Here is a 5,000-nt window from a genome sequence, read left to right as displayed (position 1 = left end):
CACCATCGCTTGTGTGCATCTGTGGTAAAGGGAGCAAATAGGTCCTTAAATGTGAGTTTATGTAGGTACAGAGCTCAGAAGCTCATAGAAGCTGAGGTGGACTGAATTTGCCAAAAAGCTAACACTGTATGTTGCAGCTCTGAAGTTACTGAATTACCTTGTCCTGTGGAAGGTGGGTGGTGACATAAGAGAAAAACATAAATAAATGTTGACTGAATTATGACCTTTTTGCACCTATAAGTAGTTTATCATGTGGGTTTTTATTGGGCTTGTGTAAGCACATTGTAGTTTTGTAATTATTACTACTTTGTGTTCTATTGACAGAGCATATGAGTTGGCAGAAGACTTCATGTATAAATTATTTTTCTTTCAATTAAATGTGTTGTTTTATGCATTTAAAGGTAACTGCCAACAACGATGCATTTAAACAGTAATCACAAGCTTATTTGCTACTTTACCAGTGCATGTAGAATTTTACCTGCACAGCTGCTCTGAAATTGTTGGCTCATCATGAGATTTCACTCAACAGTGGTGAAACATGGAAATGTGTTGTTGCTGTTTTATATCTGAGCAAACCATTCAGTGACCAGTGGATGGAGACACTGTCATCCTTGAAGAGGTGAGAGTGATGGTGGTATAGTGGTGAGCATAGCTGCCTTCCAAGCAGTTGACCCGGGTTCGATTCCCGGCCATCGCAGTTCATTTCTGAGACCCCGTGGTGACTCTTGGCAGACATCTCTTAAGGATGACAGTCTCCCCATCCACGGAGTATGAAGGGTGACTGATGATCTTAGTTTTAAAACAGCAATAACGCAGGAGGAGTGAAATCTGTTGAGGAACTACAAATTTTGGGAGCAGCTGTGCTGGTATAATTCTACATTCAGTTTGTACTCACTCAAATGGCTCGTTGTTGGCAGGGTTTGAACCTGCGCGGGGAGACCCCAATGGATTTCAAGTCCATCGCCTTAACCACTCGGCCACGACAACTACACTTTCACAGCTTTTAGGTGTCGGACTGTGTTCACTGACAGTTTTATAGATTCCAAAAATGTAACAGTGTAAATGTTCAGTATTTTCAAAAAAATTGCACAAACATGATTTTATTGATCTAGCTGCATGTTTGAGTTCAGTTTGTCTCATCAAATCAGTGTGGAACTTGATGATCTTTATGTTTTGTAGCTAGTACAGCCACGATATCTGATGTCAATTCAACATTTAGGTTTTTGGCTTTACTTCTCCCACATTAATAAATATACACATTATTACACATTTTTCACACCATTTCTGCACAGGTGGACCCAAACCATGCCAGCAGAATCCCCCACACCTCCACAGCATTACAGAGCAACCAGAGCTCATCACTGGAGAGGTCAAGAATTCAGGTGTGTTCATCACACATGTATGAACATGAACATGACCTATCAACACAAGAGACTTCTTGGAACAATGGAATGTGCATTTATCCATCCATGTTCCCTCTCTTTTAAAGCAAAACACAATGGATGGGAATCAAACTTAAGTCAGCTGTTTATAAGACAACTGTGCTCACCACTACACCACCATTGCTACATTAGGAGTGGTTTCTTTTTGACAGTGAGTGGTGATGTCTGGAATTAAAAAGGGAGAGGAGGAAGGAGCAGGTACATCCAGAAGAGAAGAGGAGAGGGGGAAACAAATAGAAGAGAAAAAGGCCCTTCTGAAAAAGCCACTTCTGTTTAGACTAAGTATAATAAGTAGAGGGAGGAGGAGTGGAGAAGAGGAGGACCTTGAGAGAGGTGTAAAACTAACAGAACAGAGGTGGTGGCCTACAACGATCAGCCAACTGTAACACGACTTCAGATCCTTAACCAGGTGATTTAACCCCATTCACACCTCGAGCCATGTGACCCTAACGACTCACAGGTGGAGCAACGACCGAACAACGAGTCACACCTGGGCTCATGTGAGCCAAACAACTTGCTTGACCATGTCAAAATGGTCTGACGTTGGATGTTGTAGAGAAGACACCGGGGAAATCAGTGCAGTCGCAGTTTGGGACACAGAGTTGTCCCAGTCATACACCTTATATCTGCGTTAAACACATGTTTGAACATGTACAACTACACTGAATAAAAAGCCTGTTGCATTGGCCGGGAATCGAACCCGGGCCTCCCGCGTGGCAGGCGAGAATTCTACCACTGAACCACCAATGCTCACATGACCACACTTTGTAACCACTGCACTGACGGAGGCCTTCACAAGAGTATTTTCTTATTGTCAAAGTTTGGTGGGGGATCTTTATAAGATTATGTGATCTCCTTCGAGGACAATAATGTCCACTTTTTGGATAGAGAGGACAGATGGTTTGAGAGAGGTGTAGAAGAGGCCATCTATGTCCATCTGGAACATCCATCTTTAAACAGAGGTGGTGGCCTACAACGATCAGCCAACTGTAACAAGACCTTGAGATCCTTAACCAGGTGATTTAACCCCATTCACACCTCGAGCCATGTGAAGAAAGTCCTCCAAACAGCCTTCTGTTGCAATATTACTCATCCGCTCTGGTGTATGGCAGGATTTGAACTGCTGATAAAGACACTGAACTAACATACTGCAGCTGAATTGGCAGAGCCACAGTTCTGTGAATGGTTTATCACAACTGAGAATGTATAATAGACAGGTAAATGTATTTAATATTAGTTATGTTCAAAACACCATGTGGGATAAGGTCAATTTTAAACTGGTGTGTTTATAATGGATTAGCCACTTCTGTTTAGACTAAGTATAATAAGTAGAGGGAGGAGGAGTGGAGAAGAGGAGGAGCTTGAGAGAGGTGTAAAACAAACACAACAGAGGTGGTGGCCTACAACGATCAGCCAACTGTAACACCACTTCAGATCCTTAACCAGGTGATTTAACCCCATTCACACCTCGAGCCATGTGACCCTAACGACTCACAGGTGGAGCAACGACCGACCAACGAGTCACACCTGGGCTCATGTGAGCCAAACAACTTGACCATGTCAAAATGGTCTGACGTTGTCGGCAGGATTCGAACCTGCGCGGGGAGACCCCAATGGATTTCTAGTCCATCGCCTTAACCACTCGGCCACGACAACTACATAATTGTTAGCGATTGTGTGTCCTCCTGCACCCCTCAATATTAAAACATCTTCATCATATTAGTAGATGATTTTCACTTTTGATAAAGACAAAGCACAAAATCATGATGGTATATAGTAACGCTAAGCTACATGATTACAAGATCTAGGTTACAAGGTGCACTGCATGGTACTGTTAAGCAATTCACACAACCATGCTCTGTGTGCAGCTTAGAGGGAACATTGCATCTGATGTAATCAGCTATGTAATCAGAAACCTGAATATGATCCTGTTACTTGTCAACATGTACCCATCAACCATACCATACAGCTCATAACTCTCATAACAGCAAAAAACAAGACGAGCACTGATCCTACAATAAAGTTAGCGTACGCTGTACTGTGAGCATTCCGCAGAAAGAAAAACTATTGCGATGGTCGGGAATCGAACCCGGGTCAACTGCTTGGAAGGCAGCTATGCTCACCACTATACCACCATCGCAGTGGAAAAACAAGGAATTCCACTGCAGAGTCAGCAGTTTGTGTCAGGAATTCCACAGGAGAGGAGAGAGGGAAAAGAGGACTGCACTGTGGGCCTCGTTGGCGCAGTAGGCAGCGCGTCAGTCTCATAATCTGAAGGTCGTGAGTTCGAGCCTCACACGGGGCAAATGTTTAGGTACGTGTTCATTATGTAGACAGAACAATGAGTTGGATGTTGTAGAGAAGACACCGGGGAAATCAGTGCAGTCGCAGTTTGGGACACAGAGTTGTCCCAGTCATACACCTTATATCTGCGTTAAACACATGTTTGAACATGTACAACTACACTGAATAAAAAGCCTGTTGCATTGGCCGGGAATCGAACCCGGGCCTCCCGCGTGGCAGGCGAGAATTCTACCACTGAACCACCAATGCTCACATGACCACACTTTGTAACCACTGCACTGACGGAGGCCTTCACAAGAGTATTTTCTTATTGTCAAAGTTTGGTGGGGGATCTTTATAAGATTATGTGATCTCCTTCGAGGACAATAATGTCCACTTTTTGGACTTTTTGGAGGAGAGGAGAGAGGGAAAAGAGAAGGAGGAGGGGCAGCAAACATGTTGCAGCTGTGACAGATCACCATCACCACCAAACAAAAACTACAACTGTACTCTCATTGCTACTACTCTGGAGAGAGGTGCTTATATTTTTCAGTCCACCCCATCTTTTGGTACAATGGGGAGCCATTCCTCTAGTACAGTTCCAGAGACTTGTACAGTTTCTACAATATCAATCTCTGTGCAACAAAGCTGTTCTGGCAGCACATGGGGCTCAAACTCTTACTAAGACGCCTCAGACATTGATTTTACCTGTACTCTGTCATCCATCTGTGACTTTGGCTGTTATTTACAGTTTCTTCAGCAGATCTCCACCCTCTATGTGATGTGTAGTTGTCAACATAAAGGCTGATGGAGATGCCGGGGATTGAACCCGGGGCCTCATACATGCAAAGCATGCGCTCTACCACTGAGCTACATCCCCTCTGCAAACACACAGGAGACATCAGACACACACAGAACAGCACAACTGACTGAATTATTAGCGATGCCTAACCAGGTGATTTAACCCCATTCACACCTCGAGCCGTGTGACCCTAACGACTCACATGACGTCAAGGTGGGGCAACGACCGACCAACGAGTCACACCTGGGCTCATGTGAGCCAAACGACTCGCTTGACCGTGTCAAAATGGCCTGACGTGGTCACAACTACACTTAAGGATTGTGTGTCCTCCTGCACCCCTCAATATTAAAACACCTTAATCATATTAGTAGATGATTTTCACTTTTGATAAAGACAAAGCACAAAATCATGATGGTCTATAGTAACGCTAAGCTACATGATTACAAGATCTAGGTTACAAGGTGCACTGCATG

The 5,000-nt window shown here is 43.9% G+C and overlaps 1 protein-coding gene and 7 non-coding genes across 8 annotated transcripts in view; 2 read left to right on the top strand and 6 right to left on the bottom strand.

Annotated features, from left to right (window-relative positions):
• Positions 1–9, bottom strand: part of trnag-ucc (transfer RNA glycine (anticodon UCC)) — a 72-nt gene extending 63 nt beyond the window's left edge. Inside the window, exon 1 of the tRNA in view lies at positions 1–9. This exon is cut by the window's left edge and continues 63 nt beyond it. This is a non-coding gene — a tRNA (tRNA-Gly).
• jcada (junctional cadherin 5 associated a) overlaps positions 1–5,000 on the top strand; it is a 46,886-nt gene that overhangs the window by 22,642 nt on the left and 19,244 nt on the right.
• Positions 906–987, bottom strand: trnas-uga (transfer RNA serine (anticodon UGA)). The gene has a single exon. It is a non-coding gene; the product is annotated as a tRNA-Ser (tRNA).
• On the bottom strand, positions 2,122–2,192 carry trnag-gcc (transfer RNA glycine (anticodon GCC)). The gene has a single exon. It is a non-coding gene; the product is annotated as a tRNA-Gly (tRNA).
• trnas-aga (transfer RNA serine (anticodon AGA)) lies at positions 3,017–3,098 on the bottom strand. The gene has a single exon. It is a non-coding gene; the product is annotated as a tRNA-Ser (tRNA).
• trnam-cau (transfer RNA methionine (anticodon CAU)) lies at positions 3,675–3,747 on the top strand. Its single transcript has one exon. It is a non-coding gene; the product is annotated as a tRNA-Met (tRNA).
• trnag-gcc (transfer RNA glycine (anticodon GCC)) lies at positions 3,925–3,995 on the bottom strand. The gene has a single exon. It is a non-coding gene; the product is annotated as a tRNA-Gly (tRNA).
• trnaa-ugc (transfer RNA alanine (anticodon UGC)) lies at positions 4,534–4,605 on the bottom strand. Its single transcript has one exon. It is a non-coding gene; the product is annotated as a tRNA-Ala (tRNA).

Source organism: Lates calcarifer, linkage group LG24 (assembly GCF_001640805.2).
Source record: "Lates calcarifer isolate ASB-BC8 linkage group LG24, TLL_Latcal_v3, whole genome shotgun sequence".
Classification (NCBI taxonomy): domain Eukaryota; kingdom Metazoa; phylum Chordata; class Actinopteri; family Centropomidae; genus Lates; species Lates calcarifer.
This window is presented reverse-complemented; position numbering and strand designations above follow the sequence as displayed.